Raw genomic sequence first — 19,756 nt, 5'->3', positions numbered from 1 at the left:
GGTGGGAGACCTGCTGTGCCAGCATGTGTCCTATGCATGACCAGTGCAGCACCCCCGCATTGGAGGACGAAGTGGCGTGGATGGAGATGCCCACAAGAGAGGTTGCTTGTTGCCCCCTAGCAGTGCAGCTGACTGGGTGGAGGTGTAGGGTCACTGCTAAGACAGCCCTGAGCAGAGGGCCTCCAGGAGAGACACCCATCCGGCCCTTTGGTGAGCGACAATTAAAACCCCGGAGCCAGAACACGTGGGCTGCTTACATGAGGGTGGGGATGCCATGAGGAGGAGAGTGGCATGGTGAGACCCCTGGTCGCCCCCTCTCTGTTTCATCTGAGCAGTGCGTGAAGGCACAGGATCTGGGCTTGTAGCGCAACTTCCTGGGAGTAGAGCCTTTCTCTTGGGAGATCCTCCGCGGATAAAGACCTATGGAGGGCTGGACCCAGCGAGAGGCAGCCTGAAACCCCCCCAGCACTTTGAGCTGGGTTTGCTTGCTGGCCACGGCGAGACAAAGGGGCAGCGAACAAGCGTCCATAGCACCCGGGTCCATTCAGACATACCATGGGGAAGGAGAGACTGAGTAAGAAGCCACCCGTGTAATAGCAGCGCATTGACCAGTTTACTACCCAAACGGGCCCTCGCGGATCCGGCACATTAGCACAGGGTAACCCTGTGACAGAGGGCCTGGGTGCAATACTGCGGGCTATCCAATCCTAACAACCAGCAGTCGAGACAATGATTGGGGAAGTGCATCGGGACGTGGGTCTATTGCGTCAAGACTTGCAGACAGCAATGGGCTGAATTTAAGAGGTAGAAGACGACATAGCAGAACTTAAATCTAAAGTAGCCCAGCTGCTGACCTGCACAGAGCAAACTTCATCATAGGGCCGAAGATGCCGAAAATAGTTCCAGGTGCTACAGTTTGCACTTTGTAGGAATCCTGGAGGGGGTGGAGAAGCCCCAGCCTGCTGAGTTTCTGGAGCAGTGGCTCAAAACCTGGATACTGGCCCGTCGGCTTGAAATCGAACGGGCCCATAGAGCTCTAGCCCCTAAACCTCCACCTGGCAGGCTGAGGTGACCAATGATTGCCAGGTTCCTCACCTTGAAAGATTGAGATGTTATCCTCAAAGAGGCGAGAGCGCAGTCTGACCTTTGATGGGAGAACTCTAAAATTCTCATCCTCCCAGTCTGTACACGAGAGCTGTAGAATAAACACCGCTCATACGATGCACTCAAACAAAAGTTTAGAGCGATGCAGCTAACCTATATGCTCTTGTTCCCTGCACGCCTCAAGATCTTCACAAATGGTAAAACACTTTTCTTTGACTCACCGGAGTCTGCCTGGGACTACCTCACCGAGAAGCACCATGCCAGTCAAGTGGGGCCCTCCCCCCACCCTGAGGCTCGTTGGAGAGGAGGCGCAGGAGGAGATGTACCCAGTTCCACCAGAGAAAGCGAGGTGCTGCATCCCTGCCCTCTGACCCCTCCAGGACCAGCCCCATCTGGTCATACAGAGAGGGAACAGCCTTTGTCAAATCAATGAAAAGAACGCCTTAGCCGGACCCTCTCCCCATATGACTCAGGTGTCTAGCTGTGACTTCCTATGTATGCCTTTGCCAGGGATGGGGTCCGATCTTCTGAACGACAATGGGGTCGCGATGGGGGCTTTATTACAGTAATCTGACTTCCTGGTGAGGTCCACTACTCCACACGTCGGAGACTTTGGTTTTGGTTTTGGGTCTGTGTTCCTGGATGACAGATGAGTCAGCAATGGAAGTATGTGGTGGGAGGCATTTGCGGGGGTTTAGAGAGTTATTTGCACCAAGTTTAGATAGGAGGTTAAAGTTATGTTTTCCATGTGTTAACCTTTTTTCTTCAAGAGGTCACACCATGCCATCAGGTTTCCTTTATATGCAGGACTCCTACAATGGGCTCTTGGCCCGCAGATACATTCACAGGAGTAATCAACTATCCATGCAGTCCCCATTCTCACACGGTACCCATGCATACCCCTAGGCTCCCCTATACAGTGATCTCCTGGAACATCAATGGCCTACTAGATAAGATCAAGTGCCGCCCGCCGCTCTACCCATCTATACTGATGCGTCAGGAGACACACTTGATTGGCACACGATGCGCCATGCGGATGCCTGGTGTCTACAACAGGGTATACCACACAGGCTTTTCCAGGGGATCTAAGGGAGTAGCAATACTTCTGAATCACACACTCCCTATGACAATCACAGCAAGTAAACAAAACCCCAGGATGGATATGTAGCCACGTCTAGTACATTAAATGGCCAGGTGGTTAATCTCCTGAGTTCTTATGGCCCCCCGGGGACTGGAGCAGTTCTTGGAGACCCTCCAAGAAATTATATCACAACATCCACAGGGTTTGATGCTTCCGGGGGTGACTTTAATGCAGTCATGAACCCAGAGGCAGACTCTACGGGCATCCCATCTACAGGTCGAGATATTTGAGCACTGCTGGGCTGACGGCATGGGCCTATGCGATCTGTGGTGTGTCTATCATCCTAGAGCTAGACAGTATATGCACACATCAGCAGCTCACCAAACGCGCACAGGAATAGATCTCCTTCTCATGCCAGCCTAAGACGTCCTTTTGATCACAGACGAGCAGATCCTCCCCTGTGGAATCTCCGGCCATGCACTGCTTCTAGTGGGGATAGGTGGTCCTGATACAACTCATCGCCTCATGTGGCATTTAAATGCTTGGAATCTTCAGGATGAAACCTATGCCCCAGCCCTGAGTGAGGAACGCATGCACTACTACACGCATAATGCTGGCTCAGTCAGCCGCTGGACTCTCTATGGGCTGTATGTAAGGCCACCCTTCGAATACATTCCAGACACCTACTCAGGATGAAAGAGCACACCAAACTCCAACAGATAGCAAGTCTCGAAGCCCAGGCATTACACCAGGAAGCACCGCTATCTCCTGCCACCCATGCAGTTACCCACCAGACAACTGGTATTGATAAGGGAAGAAATCCGTCATCTTTCTCTTGAGTCTGCAAAACATATGTGGAGAGCCTTGACCGCCTGGGTATATGGATGGGAAGACAAAAATGGTAAACTGATGTACAGCTGGCATCTTTACCTCTTTTTAGCAGAATCATTCTGGAAATCATCAATAACTCGGGCTGCTCCCGGAGGACGCCCCAGTCTATTGCTCAGGACTTTGACACCCACTATGCCACGTTTTAGGCGGCGTGACCCCATCCCCAGTCGGAACGGGAGTCCCTCCCCTTCTGTAATGTGTTGCTCCCCCGAGTCTCTCTTGCCGAGTGAGAGCAACTTGGTGAAACCATCACACTAGAAGAAATCAATGTAGCTATATGGGCCCCGGCTCCAGGCAAAATGCAGGGTCCAGATGGTTACTCGGCAGACTGCTATGGTAAATACAGGGAACAGTTGCCCCCACATTTGCTAAACGTATACCCTGAAGCAGTGCAGAAAGGAGCTTTCCCCCAGGCCCGATTGTAGTGATCATGAAGTCTCGCCTCCCCCCAGTGTGCAGCTCCACCTATCGTCCAGGGCTTAATTTGTGAATAAAAACATGCTGGTGCTCAAAGCTCTCCTCTTAAACACGTGGCTGCTGCAATTAAATATGCGATCGCAGAATACTGAGGCAGCATAATACTGAAGCCATCTCGGGCCTCATTAATCCATTTACAGCCACTCCCTGCCCCGTCAGCTCACTCTTACAGCTTCCTGCTTTTCCCCTGTCTGATGCTTTTTTGTTTTTCTCTTCCTCCATCTTTCCCATATGTGTCTTTTGCTTGCAGTAAATGTTTGAGGCAGAAAAATAAGTGCCAGCCCTCAAAAATAAGTGCCGGTGCTCCGTACCAGAAACAACAAGCATAAATTAAGCACTGCTATAGTCCCATCTCATTCCTCAATATTGAAATCAAAATCTTCTCCACTATCCTGGCCAACCGGTTACGTCGTGTTCTCCAGTCTCTAATCCATCCAGATCAATGCGGTTCATGCCCGCCAGAAGCACCCGCCACTGCCTTCGGTGGCTTCATGATGCCTTGGCTTATCGCCATCTTTTGTCCCCACAGTTGGCGCTGCTTCTCATAGACTTCGAGAAGGCATTAGACACCGTCGATTGGTCATGCAATCCATCGGCCCAGGTTCAGGTGAATAGAATGGGCTCTGAACCCTTCCCCATCTGACGCAGGACCCGCCAGGGGTGTCCTTTATCCCCACTCCTCTTCACATTAGTGATGGAAACACTAGCAAAGATCATAAGAGAGGGTCCGCTGATTCACAGCTGGGCCTGGCCCATGGGCAGGGGGGCCGCATTGCCTTATATGCAGATGATGTGCCCCTTTGTTTGTCCAATCCAGGCAGCAGTGGGCCTGGAGTATACAAATTCTGAATCTATTTAAAGAGACCTCAGGACTGACTCCTAACACTGGCAAATTGGTGCTGGTCTCATCACATCCCACAAGGGACTGTTATGACTGGCAAGACAACATTCCATTTTGTCACACTAGTTTCCAGTATCTGGGTATTACTGTCGCCTTCATGCCTGAACTAGCATGGTCCCGCAATGTAACGCCGCTTTCCTGGAAGATTAAGGAAGACTTCAAGTGATGGCATACCCTGCCCCTTAATGTGATGGGCAGAATAGCCCTATAAAAGATGATGATGCTGTCCCACCTTCTTTACCTCCTCAGAACTTTCCCCATGAGCTCTCCAAACATTGGTTTAGCGAGATGGACTCAGTAGCAAGGCAATTCCTATGGTATAACTCGCTCCCCCGGATAGCCTTTCACATCTGCCAGTGCGACATTTACGAGGGGGGACTCGGGATGTCTAATTTATTCTTTTATTATCTCGCCTCACAATTATTGGTTATTAATGACTGACTGTGAGGGGGCTGGTTGGACCCAGGGTACCAACTTGAACCCCTCACTCTGGGATCCTCTAAGCCGCTAGCACTATTGTATGGTGCTTCCCTCCCCAGAGAGATTCCCGAAGTGACACAGAAGGTGTTTGTGGGATGGAGAGCAGCTCAGCATGAAACGGGCTGGTGGGCAATACTCACCCAGCAAAACCCCCTGTGGCAGGGAACATGGCTCCAGGAGGTCTCCACTTTAGAGGGGTTTTACAAATGGGATAAAATTGACATTACTGTTCTGGGATATGTCTGGAGCGGCTCTAATATGTTATAAATTCAAGAGCTACAACAGTAGTATTCCCACTCAAATACACAATTTCGCAAACATTTGCAACTTCGGCATTCATTGGTGGGTACACATTCCAATGGACACAGTCCTCCCCGAGTTTAGTCTGGTGAAGGCGCAGGTTCTGATGGGTAGCCTGGGAAGTGGCGGGGTGTCCCAAATATACTGTACTCTGATCAGCAACACGATGGAGCCCCTTACCAGCCTTAGAGAGCGGTAGGAGGAGCTGAGGCAAATGGAGGGGGAGGATTGGCGAGATGCCTTGATGGCCATGAGGATCCTGACCATATCCTCTTGTCTTTGTTTAGTTCAGACATATTATTGGCACAATGCATACCTCACCTCCCCCAGGATGCATAGGGCAGTTCTTTAGGCCCATTCTGACTGCCCACACTGCTCACGGTCCAACACTGATTTTTTTCACATGGTGTGATCCTATCCATGCATAGAGAGCTACTGGCGGCGATGAGTGCTGAACTCTCAACTGTACTGACTGTGGAGGTGGAGATGGCTCCGTTGCCAATCCTGCTGGGTGTCCATAAGGGGGTGGGGAACGACAAGGCGGACCACTCCTTCCAGGGGACAGCATTACTGGTTGCAAAATGGGATATGGCAGCCAGATGGAGATCGGCGAAGGCCCCTACACTGACCCGGTGGAGACGGGGTGGATTAGTGCACCCAGCAGGAGAGACTGGTTTACAAGTCGCAAGGGTGCCCAGCCAGGTATGATGAAGTGTGGGGTAAATTGAAGGGATTTGCGCTGCCCAATGACATCTGAACTGGCAGCTAAGGATTGAGCTCCTTCGCAGCATGTAATGTATTTTGGGAAGGGACCCCTGAGTCTATGCCTTTAAGATTGTTCAACTGTGCGATGTTTATGGTATGGGTGAGACAGGTGGTTAAATTGTTGAAGCAATAAAATTAATAAAAATGTTTATTAAAAAATTGTAAACTTGCCCTACACCTGATTGTAATGATAGTAATGTGGCATATAAATAAAATGCTACCAGTGGACCATCAGCTCTTATTGTTGCACACACTTAAGTAGTTTTTGAAAACATGTCTCAGGCCCACCAATGCATCCCGTGTACCAATTTGACCTGGAAAAATAAACATTTTGCCTGGCCTAAAACTGAGTTTTCAATGCATGTAAGTCATATCTAAGGTAGACCCTAAACAGCCTACAGGGCAAGTGTATTGTATTTAAAAGGTTGAACATGTACTTTTCATTTTTCATGTCCCAGTAGTGAAAAACTCTTAAATGTGAGTCACTACTGTGAGGCTCAACTCTCCCATAGGATAACATTGGGTTACCCTATTAGATTTAATTAGTGATAACCTTTGTTTGGGAACAGGTAGAAATGTCATGTTTGGTATCTAAGGATTTGTAATTTAAAATCATTTTTAATGTTAAAGCTGGATTTTAAATCACAATTCTGAAAATGCCACTTTTAGAAAGATGGCATTTTCTTGTCCTAACCATTTGATGCACGCAGCCAGTTTCCTGAGTCACATGACTAGGTGTAGCTGAAAGTTGGCCTTTGTGTATTTCTCCTGGACAGTCACATAGAAGGGGGGACTGAGTGTTGGCAGGATGAGCCATTCTAACAGGACAGAAGGAGCTGAATTGTGTACAACCCCACTTGCACTTCAAAGGAGCTGCCTCAGCCCACAAACAAAAAACTTCACAATAGTATCTTCTGCCCCCAGACACCCTGGGACCAGGGCAGGGAGGAAGGAAATTCCAACTCTCAATCAAAAGTGGCACAGGTATAAAACTAGAACCCTCAATCCCACTCTTTGATTCAATTCTGCATCAGTGGAGGACTCTCAGAGGACCGCGGCAGTGCTGATGGGGTGGCCAATGTTGGAGATCCCACCATTGGAACCGCCCTGGCCATTATGACCTGCAGGTCCACCAAATTTCCAAGGACGATCCCGCTGCCATGGAAAGCTTGGTGGTCAGGCAGGTAAGGGGCTCAAAATGGGAAGTTCCAGAGGTTACAGCCCATGTAGCGTGAGGCAGGGGCCCATGTAGGCCCCCCAAAATATTTGGGGCTCAGTGGCGCACTGTGTCCTGTGCATGACATGGTGCATGGGCACAGTGTGCCCGTCGTGCTGACAGGTAGGGAAGCATTACGGCAATAGCTCCATTATACTGGCCCAAGCCTCCCCCACCCAGTCATGCCAGCCTCATGGGGAACTCGTAGTCTGTCTCTCTTGGGACCGTCAGTCTGGCGTTGGTCGAACGGCTGCCACCATGGCAATCTCATGGTCCGACCGCCAAACTCGTAATGAGGCCCTCAGTCCGAACCTAGAAATCTTCACTACAGCTTTATCAAGCAGCTCCCTGATGATGACTTCTCCTTGACACCGCCGGCTCCCTTGCCCTTCTGAACCTTACCTTTTCAGATATTTTTTACAATTTTTTTTTTTACAAAATTTCTTCTACGTCTGAAGGTAAATGGAGACCTAGCCAATCCACTTTGTATACCTGAACTGTGCTTTATTGCGGTTGGCCATAATTTTGACTTTGTCCCAATCTTACACTAATAGAGATCCGCAGTTGGCGCTTGATATTTTAGTCACTATTTTTCATTTTAAACTTTTAAAATTCGTAAATCCAGCTCAACTGATTTCATTTTTGTTGTTGTGATGTCCAATAATTTATTTTAAAATACTCTTTTTGTAAATTGGTGTTGCCCTGGCTATATAGAATACCACTTTACTGGGGGCTTGGGGAAATTAGATATGCCAACCAGGTGTAAACCAATATCACCATGTTTTAGGAAGTGAGCACAAGCACTTTAGACCAGGCTAGCAGTGGTAAATTGCTGAGTCCTAAAGCCAACAAAAATTAATCACACAAAACAGAAGAAGAAATTTCAAAGTTTGGGGGAAGGCTACCCTAAAACTGACAGCCTTTGTGTATTCCTCCCAGACAGTGAAAAATGGGGAACTAGGTGTTGGCAGGATGGGTGGGGCACAGCTGTGCACAGCCCACATACATTTCAAAGGAGTTACCTCAGTACACTCACACAAGACTTCACACTAGCCTTTTGTCACCCCAGACATCCTGAGACTAGGGCAGGGAAAAAGCAAATTTCAAAACCATTTGTCGCTGGAAAACTCCCATGGTTTATTCCACTTCAAAATTGTAACCAGGTATAAAAATAGGACCCTCACACCCATTCTTCAGTACACATCTCGACGTCTGGATACTACAAAAGAAGGACTGCTCTGCTACCAGAGGACTGCCCTGCTGCTTGAGAACTGCCCTGCAGTCTGAGAAGGAAGACAGGACCTCCTCCCTTCATCCCAGGCACTGTGACTCCAAGGGTCAGGTGGCCGACCTCCTGTTCTGAGGTACAGGCACACAACAAGCTCCAAATGCCTCCTTTCAACTGCCCAGCTGACCTGCTACACTGGACCTGCCTGGGCCTGCAACTGAGCCTAACTGAAAACTGCTGGCCTCTGCTGGAGTGAGTTCCTGATCCCAAAGAGGTTCCTCTCCAGGTTCTGGAACCTTGGCTGTCATGAGTTGAACTCCTCCTATGAAGAAAATGAGAAGTTCTGAAGTTTTTGGCTCTTCATGACCGCAAACGAGTCCATTTGCACTGAGATCTCGCCATCTGCAACAAACACAATGCAAAGCTCTGGTGGAACCAACTCTTTGCGCTACAGCGGCAGCTGGCAGCGTGAGATCTGCACTTTGCCCTACAGCATCGACATCTTGCAGTGACCAACAACACAAAGCTCCAGCAATGACGGTCTGTAACACTTTACAGGGCCTTCACGCTACAGCAATGACCATCCTCGGTGCCCACTCTGCTCTTCGTGGCCTCCTCGAACTGGACTCCTCGCACTGGTCTTTGAGAAGGCAACTTTTTCAGTAGAACTAACTGTGTTCCTATATTCGACCCATGCTCCTTCATCATTGGCCTGAACCTAGAACTTTCCCCGGTGTAACACAACTAGAAAACCATTACTGGTTCTTTGTGCTTTTGGGCACTATACTTAACTAAACTTTGAAATTGCATATCTCCGGTTCAACTGTTTGGATTGTTCTCATTTTGGTCTCATTTTATTTATTAACATTTCATCACTTTTTCTAAATTGGTATGGAATATTTCATGTGTCATGTTTTCACTTTATTACTGTTTGTGTGCTAGATAACTACTCTACATATTGCCTCTAAGTTAAGCCTGTCTGCTTTTGTGCCAAGCTATCAGAGGGTTCAGCACATATTACTTTAGTGACTTTTATGGTTGAGCCTGACAGGGATTGTGGTTGTTGCTTGAGAAGGGTTAAAACCCTCCTCAACCCGTAACCCAATTTTCACAACAACACATATAAGCTGAAACATCAGTTGATGATTTTCTATTTCTAAAACTCAAAGGCCACATCTCAATTCTCCCTACAGAATCCCGTCTTACTTGCTGGTAAAACATTGCTTTTGAACTGAGCAAGTGGGTTCCCTCCTTTATGTTTGGTTGAGCCTGTGGCAGCCACTGAACTCAATGGCAATCATTCCTTGATCTAGCACAGCCTCTCTAGAAGGCTGCCAAGGTGCATGCAAGAAAAGGCATGGCCAGTGGCAAATGCAGGATAAAACATGGCAGAGGCAAATACAGGCCTCCCAAAACTGTGCCACATGATAGTAGTTATGTGACTAAGGGGGTCATTACGACCCTGGCGGTCATGGACCGCCAGGGCCGGGGACCGCGGATGCACCGCCAACAGGCTGGCGGTGCATCCAGGCCAATTCTGACCGCGGCAGTAAAGCCGCGGTCAGAAAATGGAAACCGGCAGTTTCCCGCCGGTTTTCCCCTGGCCTGAGGAATCCTCCATGGCGGCGCTGCAGGCAGCACCGCCATGGGGATTCCGACCCCCTTACCGCCAGCCTGGTTCTGGCGGTTTTGACCGCCAGAACCTGGTTGGCGGTAACGGGTGTCGTGGGGCCCCCTAACAGGGCCCCACCAAGATTTTCAGTGTCTGCATAGCAGACACTGAAAATCGCGACGGGTGCAACTGCACCCATTGCACCCTTTCCACTCCGCAGGCTCCATTCGGAGCCGGCATCCTCGTGGAAGGGGGTTTCCCACTGGGCTGGCGGGCGGCCTTCTGGCGGTCGCCCGCCAGCCCAGCGGGAAACTCAGAATTACTGCGGCGGTCTTTTGACCGCGCAGCGGTATTCTGACGGCGGTACTTTGGCGGGTGGCCTCCACCGCCCGCCAAAGTCAGAATGAGGCCCTAAATCCTTTAAGAGTCTTGGGCAAAAGTGAGATTACTAAGATCTTGATTCCAACCCTCACTTATCCTGATATACACCCTATAGGGCACTCTCACACTTAAAGTCAAAAGCACTTGGCAGAATGACGTGTTATTTCAAGTAAATATTGCCTGCTATTTCCATTAATTTCCCTGTACATATATAGGTGGACGTTAGCACTGCACTGTTTCTCTGTGTATTATTATTTTTTATGAGTAGAATAATATGGTTTTGTTTAACTAAGATAACGAACTGGCTGGAGATTGATTTATTAATGACTACTCTGTGGTTCACTGAGTTTTGAGTTTCAAGCCTCCAACAACTCGTTGAGTGAACCTGCACTGCTCTACTTCAGTATCCTTAAGGCCTAGTGGTAAAAGGTTGCACTTGGTATTCAATTTTGGGTACAATAGTGGAATGCCTATGGACAGCAGAGGATGGTAAACAGAGTTAACAGTAGCCTCTGTCCACTTTGTGGCCCTGTACCCGGTTACCACAATTGATAGCAAGTGGCAAGGATCAATTGATTCTTCCACATTTTTGAAGAACAGAAATATGACTTGACACAGATGTAAAGAGGTAGGACTGGTTAAACCTGTTCCTTGATAAATTGAAAGAGCTTTAGTTAGAAAGGGTTGGAACACTCCAAGGTTTAAAAGTAAATCAGAATAGATTCCACAATAGATACATAGGAAAAGCAGGCCATTACTTAAAATGAGAATGCTGTGGAATGCAGCAGTGGCCTGTCCATACAGGCTGAGGGGCCACTCCCCCCTACCTTCAGGCTAAACACAAGTCAGTGTGACAGATACTCTTCTGGTTCAGGTCAGGCAGCCAGGAGCTGGACACGTGCTAAATGCACAGACTCCTGGCTTCCTGATCTGAACTTTGCTGGGCTGAAGAAGTCACAGCTCTGTGGGCCTGACCTTTTCAGCCTGGCAAAGGTGCCTCGAGGCCCTTCCCCTCATGACAAGGGGGAACTTCACGGACTGCTTCAGACCTTGGAGCTTCAGTTTTAAGTCCTGGGGCCAAGTGCCAATCAGTGACACCTCGTCACAGAGTGGGGTGGTGTCAGCAGTCTCACTGACCCCATCCCACTCTGTGACGAGATGGGGACTGCTGCCTTCCCTCATTGGCCTACCTTAGATCAGCCAATGAGGAAAGGCAGCAGTCCCAACCCTCCTGAGACCTCTGAGGCTTCCCTGTTGGAGCTGCTGGTCTTGAGGTAAGTTTTATTTATTTTTATGTTTGGTGCTTGCATGCATGTATGAAGGTATGTGTATTTGTTAGTGAGTGTTGTGAATGGGTGTGTGAGTGTGTGTGTGAATGAATGGGTGTGAGTGAGGTGTATGTGTGCATGGTTAACCTCCCACTTACCCCCTCCCTCGCAAAAATACTGGCCACCACTGGTGGAATACTGAGGGAAGAGATCAGAAGAAGGCACCATAGATTAAAGTACTGTGAATACAAACTCTCAGAGTCCACCAGTATAGACTTCCCCTAGATTGTGCCCAATGTATGCTATAGATTACTTGTTATACTTTCCTCTATAAGTTCCTCTAGACAGGCTCTGCCACCTACTTCTAGAATCACCTTGTCCCAGGGATCACCTCCTTAGGTAGGTTAGACCTCACTGGCATTCCAGAATGCAAGGCTCAAGAGGAGGAAGCGCTAGTAAGTTTTATATGGAGAAGCTTAGTCTAGCCCACCTGGAGGAGGAAACGAGGGCAAGAGGTTAACAGGAACATTAAGCACAGGAAAAGAAAAAGGAATGAGAAGGGCAGTAAATGAAGGGGAAAGACAAAGAATTGAAAGAGATTTGCAATTGGAGAAAGAGCAGATAGCCCTAAAAAGCAGACTATTTAGATTGTAGCAAGGAAAGAGTAAGAGAGGGGAAATATCATCAGGAGTGGCGGCTCCTCTACTATGGCGGGGGAGCGTTGCTCCCCCATCTCCCCCACCAGCGGCAGCAGCTGCAAATTCAAAACTAAAACAATAATAAACAATGCTTCTTATTTTATTTTTCAAGGGGCGGGGCCATGGGTTTTGACAGGCAGGGAGTAGGATTGGTGTACACTCCCTTCAGTGTGCATGGGTGTTTGGCCGGCTGTATCAGGACGGGCAAACACACATGCGCACTGGGCTCTCTCCAAGCCGAGCTGTGTTGCCGGGTTGGAGATAGCAGACGCAGGCTCCCAGTTGGCCTGGGACCGCAAAACCAGGGTGCTCAGACCAATTCTAACACTGCTCTCATGCTGCCAGCAGCATGAGAACAGCTTTAGGATTCCCCGCAGAGCAGGCTGGGAGCCTGTGCCTGCAGCAAGTAGAGCCAGAAGAGCAGCAGGTGGCGGCGATGCGGCGGGTCAGGGAAGTGTTTTTTTCATTTTCTATTTTTTTTGTCTTTGTTTTGTGCCCCCACCCCGCTGCTTTGCCCTGACAGGAGCCGCCCCTGACCTTCACCACTACAAATGTCCCTGAAGTCCATATCAGAGTCTCAATGCTATTGGGCACACTTTTGTACCAGGCACAGGTATTGTGGAAGGTAAAGAGCTTGCTTACAAGGAAAACTGTGGAGGTTCTTCTTTAGGGCTGTATGGTTTAAAATCAGTTTACTTTAAGCCAGTGTTCTACATTTATAGGTCTATCTTGTTTCTATCCAGGCTTCAAAAAGTGAAAGGAAGTTGTCTGGAATTTGGCACGCAAATGGAAAATATCAACTACCTTTGCCTCTGGTTTCATGCAGTACTGAATGGAGGTGAAAGAAACCACCATTTACCCTACAGAATAATTAGTTAACAAGGCCCTCAGTGGAGTCTGAGCTGGGCACTGTGATGAAACCGGAGGTCTAAAGTGCTTACCCTACTAAAGATCATAGTGAGTCGAGGTATGGTAATGGTTTTCGCATAGAGGATATGGACTTGGACTAAATAAATGGATCCCAGGGTTGCACTGGAAAGATAGGTGTCTGTTTGTAAGGTTGGACTGGGACAGAAAATAGGCCTGGGCACCAAAATGAAAGTGACCCCCATTAGTGAATTAGAAAGCTTTCAAAAATGCCACATTTGCAAATTGAGGCAGTTTTGAACTTGTAAAGACATGATGTATAAATGTTTTGCAAGGTAGAAGACTGCATGGATTTGAGCTTGCTACAGGCAATATTTATTTTAATATTAAGAAATTCAAGAGTAAAACTGGCCCATCAGACCATCAAACAGGCCTACAAACCATCAGAAAAATGGCGCACACAATGACTCATCAAACCAGCTCATCATGTCTATTTCCAGTAGGCAAATGTGGTGTGCAGGCCCAATCCCCTCAGAGAATTTAGAACTTCATCTATCCAAGATAATATTTGGTAAAAAGGAGCCAAATGTTGCATCTTATTTTACAAATTTTCAAATATATTGACTTAAAAGCAAACAATGCTACAGTGGTTATGAAAGAGAATTTATGAAATATTAAATGACATGAAGGGATGTGCCAGGAGCAATAGTTTCAATGTTACAGTAAATATTTTTTGTATCTGTAGTACATAAAATGCTTAATGGAAATCACTGGATCCTTAGATTATGAGAATATTCAAAGTTCATTGAAAGCACAGTCTTGCATTGACAACACTGTGAATGGTTCAGAATTTTTAAAGTTGTGCACTTGTTTGAAAAATGAGGTAATTGCTCTCTTTTACAAATAGATTGAGCGGTGCAAATATGTTACCCTGCAGGAGACTAGTGTAATTGTAAGTGTGTTGTGAAGCAAATGATTGCAGTCTCTTCTAAATTTAGTAACATATTTTTTATGTGTCCTTGATAGAAGTGTCACCTGATCGAGATGGGTTGATTGTGTGTTTTTTTCCCTTTTTCCCTCGTCCATCCAGCTGCTTCTTAAGGTTCTATGTGGTGTTTGATGATGAAATCAAAGTAGGGTGATTCTTATTCATTTCCGGAGATCCACTTTCTGTGTTTGGAGTAATCTGTGTTAGCTAAAAAATAGTTCATATTACACAATACAGTTGTGCTTTAAGATCACCCATATAGACATCTGCGTGCTGTTGCTGTTTTTGGGAAATAAACTGCACCCATTAACTGTCATGTCTGACAAAAGACAACCTATGTTGTGAGTCAAAACTCATTGAGTCACAAGAAAGAGCTTTAAAAGCAGTCGTGAGAGAGGGGCTGGTGATCTTCTTTTTACAAGCTTGTGATTGGCTATTAGTTGTGTTCTTTTTGTTGTATTTCAGAATATTGTATACAGAAATATCACCCGACATTAATATTGTGTCACAAATATTGTTTACAAAAATACTGTCCCATTATGGTGGTATTTGTGTAGAAAATATTCTGGAGAAAATATTTGTCTCAGATAATAGTCTGACAATGATATTCTTCTTCCACAAAACTAAATTAGGAATGGGTTTTACATCGGGTACCTCTGTTATAAATACAGTAGTAAGGGGTTTTGCATTGGAATCCTTTCTATTACATTAAGAAAAGTTTTCATAAGGGACGGACTTAAAATTATTTATACCTGGACAAACTCCATAGTAAGCGGTTTTTACACAGAATTCTAGTTTATGAGGGGCTAGAGAGGTCTGGTATTTTTTTTATTGTTAAACCTGTCAGCCATAGGTTAGTCTTCTTCCAAACTTTTTGCCTTACTCCTCCATATTTTTCTGATCTCATTTTTGTTGGCCTTAGGACTCTATGCACTTTATCACTGGTAACCAGTGCTAAAGTGTGTGTTCTCACACCTTAAAACATGGTCACATTGGCTTGTGTCCAATTGGCATATTTAATTTACTTATAAGTCCCTAGTAAAGTGGTATTACATGTACCACTGTCTGCAAATGAAATGCTACTAGTAGGCCTACAGCACTTATGCCACCCACTTAAGTAGCCTTTCTAAACATCTGAGGCTTGCCATTGCAGCCTGTGTGTGTAGTTTTCAACTGCCATTTCCATCTTGCAAAATAAACCTTTTGCTAGGCTCAAACCTGCCTTTTTAATACATATAAGTCATCTCTAGGGAAGGCTCTAAACAGCCCACAGGGCTGGGGGCAATGTATTTACAAAGTAGGACATTTAATTTAAAATTTTACATGTCCTGGTAGTGATAAACTCTTAAATTCATTGTTCACTACTGCAAGGCCTGCTTCTCCCATAGGACAACAAATGTAACTTCTAAATGGGAACAGATAAACAGTTAATGTTTGGTGTCTTTGGAATTGTAATGAAAAATCATCTTTTATAGTGAAGTTGAACTTTTGATTACAATTTTGAAAATTGTTAGAAAGTTGTCATTTTCCTGCCTATGTCATTTAGAGCCTGCAGTCTGTCTCTGGGTCACATGACTGGGTGTAGTCAGCAGTTGGAATGTACATGTTCCTGCAAGAAAGAAACACACAACAAAGAGCTTAGATGGGCCTAGATGGGCCATCAATGGCAGGATGGGAGGGCAGAGTTAGACACAGCCCCACTTACACGAGAATAGGCTGTGTCCTGCCTTCACACAAAAGATTGCATACCCCCTGTAGTTAGTCGAGAGGCAGGGTAGGGGAGGCAGGAATCCTGTGCACTTCCAAAGGAAACCTCTAGAAGCATTTCCTACTTCAAAGGAGACACCAGGCATAAATATTGGACCTCAGACACCAACTGTTCTATACACTTCTGGACCTTTGAAAGACTTCTGTGCTGCTCAAGGGACTGCCACTCTGCTGGACTGCTGCCCTAAAAGACTGCTGCTTGTTGTGCTTTCCAGCTGCCTGCTGACCTCTTGCCTGGGTGAGAAGTACTAGACCTGCAGCCTGTTCCCAGGACCACTTGAGTGACTCCAAGGGCTAGTCTCTTTTAACCAGCAACTGAACTCTGCAAATGTGAGCCCTACCCTGCCAAGTGGGACCACCTCAGTCCTGGACCCTTGGAAGTGGGTCTGAAGATGCTCTGCCAGTCTATCTGTGGATCCAGCAGAACTGACGCATCTCCCCTGCTGCACGGTGCAACCTCAAGAAGAACCCATGCATCGCCTCTGCTGTATGGACTTTTCCGAAGTAACCCTGATACAAGGCCTTGCATCGCAAACCTCTTGTCAACAGGATCCCCAACGACACCAGATGACCTCATATCGCACCCAGGCAGCTTCTCAGAACTGATGTATCACCTCAGCTGCGTGGTGTATCCCTGAAACCAAACTTTTATCACAGGCCCTCGTTGAGGGGATCCTCAACAACAGCACAGGACCTTGCACTGCAGCCTTGCTGTTCCTCGGAACTGATGCATAACCTCTGCTGAGTAACACATTATCGACACCGTACTCTGCAACTCTTCGCAACCAGGATTTAAGGTACTCTTATTCACTGGACAGAGTGGATCTCTGTAGCCAACCCACACTCCATTACAATCAGCCTAAACGTGTGACTTTGTCCTAGTCTAGCCTGACCGGGTGTCAACAGTTGCCGGTTTGTGCGTTTTGGACCTATTTTCACTTAAATATTTAAAGTTGTATAGCTTCGGTCTGCTTATTGGATTATTGCTGTTTTGGTCTTGTTTTACTTGTTAAAATTCACTCTGATTTTCTAATCTGATGTGGGATCATTTTTGTAGTGTGTTTTTACTCTGTTAGTGTTTGAAGTGTTGGACAAATAATTAACACATTGCCTCTGAGTTAAGCCTGACTGCTCTGTGCCAAGCTACCCGAGTGTTGAGCACAAGTTAATTTAGGAATTTCTTGTGACTTCACCCTGACAAGGATTATAGTTCCTGATTGAGTAGGGGTTTACCCCTCACCCAATAACCCAATTTCTAACATTAATTTTATGTTTAGGAACACTGTGGCAAGGGTATTGAGAGAGAATCAGTTTTTAGATGTATATGGATGTAATAACATTGTCATTATTAATGTGACCGTCTACCAGTGAAGTGTTGCATACTCTTGCAGTCTCAGTGATGCGTGAGAGGGCCCTTCCTCTCTGAGGGACCTACTTGGCGGCCTGTTTTCATGGCACTAGACACTGGCAGGAAGTAAGACCCTGACTTCCCTCTAATATGAGGACCCTGGATGCAAGCAGCTAACAAGAACTATACAGTAATTAGTACAAGGTTTTTTGCGTTTTTTGTGTTTTTTGCGGCTGGTATGCTTATGACCACTAAGTTATTCTATGGGTGGCAGTCTGAGTCAACATATTTTGAATGGGTGCCCATGAATTCCCATTACATCATTCTCAGTCACATTCAATGAGAGTGTCATTTATTAAGTACCAGGGACTTATGTTGCCTGTTTCTTAATAACAAATGATGGCTACTATCATGGGCTTTATTAGTCGTAGTTATTGTTAATAATGCAACAGGTAATGAATTTAAGAAAATATGTTTACCTTCTTCATTTCCATAGCGTGTCTTCATTTTTGGCAAGGTGCACTAAATTTGTGTTTTCATTGTGCCATCTCACGCTTTTCAGATCCTCAAGCTATGTAGACAGCTGTGCTGGCCCTGAGCTTTCTGATTTCTGAGCAAAATAAAAAACGTCTTTATTCTAGCCTTGCCTTGCCCTCCAACTGGGAGGGCTCCCTCGTTAGAGGATGGAGGCAATTTAGTACCTGCTGCATAATTCTGACTGTCACTTATTCATGGACGATCTACCTTGGGTCATATTACAAAAACTTTGCCCTGGTGCAAATGCATACCAACACTATTTCCTTCTCCCCATTTGGCAGCTAGTCAAATATAAATTGTGTCACAGTCTGCAATACAGAATTCTTTTTGCAGGAGAGTAATAATATTGAAATGGGTTGTGAAAACATTGCTAATCAAGTATCCTGTCATGTATCGGGCTTATAAAGTAGTTTATAAAGCATATACTGATTTCAAGACAGAAACCTTAGTCCATGACCACCTGGAAGAAAATTAGGAAAAATTCATTCTCGTTGCTTCCACTATTCATGTTTTAAAAATCCCACAAACATTGCATCAAACATAGTATCACATTGCACTGCAAAAGTGGGCACAATTATGTTTCCATTTCTTACTTTCTAAGCACAGGAGCAATAATGTGAATACAATATGGGCCTAATTATGGGTTTGACAGATGGGATAACCAGTACTCCAAACTCCCAACATGGTGGCTGCTGCCGTAGTGATGACCAATCCGCAGGACCTATTAGGAGTTCCCACTAGGCTGACGGGTGGAAACCGAGATTTCCTCCCATCAGCCTAGTGGGAAACAGAAGGCAGCATTGTCTCAGCTCGAAATTAAGCCAGCGGCAATGCTGTTGCCTGCAAGGGGCACCGGGACTCTCGCAATGTTCACTGTCTGCACAACAGAACATTGCGAGGGTGCTGGGCAGGGGCCTCCCTTTGCCCCTGCACCTGTTCTCTGCCAGCCTTTTAATGGTGGTGAAACCACCAGGAAAAGGCTGGCAGAGAATGAGGTCGTAATCCGCAGGGCAGCGCTGCCCTGCGGATTGCGACCTCCACCCGTCATCAACCCATCGGGATCCCCAATCCCGGCAGAGATGGCAGAACTCTGGCGGTCTGACTGCCAGGGTCTTAATGTGGCAGTCACACCGCTACAGCAGCAGCGGTCCTGACCGCCACCACTGGACCTAATATGTCTTGTTTGTCATTGCACATATGCTGTATGCTCCATCTCATATTCCACAAGCGGCAAACATAGTGCAAATCGGCTCAGGCTTTTTTTTTTTTTTTTTTGCACCATTGCTAAATTTCTGTAATACGGGATGTGGTGTTCATTATTACTTTTTGTGCTGTTTAGGCGTTTCTTGTCTTAAAGTTTGGATGAAATATTTGCATTCTCTTTCTTTTTTATTATTTAATACGCTTTAAATAGTGCATGAATATGGACATTCTCTCTCTGGTGAGGAGAACAAAAAAACAGAATGACCCTCCCCGGAAAGTTGTCTTCATTGCGGTGCACCATGTGTCACTCAAGAAATTCGATCCTAGAAGCGAGGTGCCCTCGCGGCCGTCACGCAGGAGGCTGAACCGTGTAAAACCCGTCAAACAGGAGGTGAGGTAGCAGTGAAGCCGGCGCGAGGCGCAGAAGCGGTATTTCATTCGGGCACTCTGAACAATGGTTTGGAAAGTTCAGCTGCAGAGAGTTCCCGGACTGCCGAGAAACTAACAAATATCGCTTTGTAAGGAAAGGTTTTGCGAGTTCGCAAATCTCCCTCGTATTTAATCGCAATTGTTACTACTCTGAAAGGGAAGATAGGAAACCACGGTTTTCCCAGGAATATTTTCTTGCTCACCTGTGTTACCTG

General features: G+C 46.5%; 1 protein-coding gene across 2 annotated transcripts in view; it reads left to right on the top strand.

Annotated features, from left to right (window-relative positions):
* Positions 1-19,756, top strand: part of PDE4B (phosphodiesterase 4B) — a 1,531,620-nt gene that overhangs the window by 1,164,224 nt on the left and 347,640 nt on the right. The gene's annotated exons all lie outside the window — the stretch shown is intronic.

Source organism: Pleurodeles waltl, chromosome 4_2 (assembly GCF_031143425.1).
Source record: "Pleurodeles waltl isolate 20211129_DDA chromosome 4_2, aPleWal1.hap1.20221129, whole genome shotgun sequence".
In the NCBI taxonomy this organism is placed as follows: Eukaryota; Metazoa; Chordata; class Amphibia; order Caudata; family Salamandridae; genus Pleurodeles; species Pleurodeles waltl.
The sequence above is the reverse complement of the archived record's forward strand: the minus strand, read 5'-3'. Positions and strand labels throughout refer to the sequence as shown.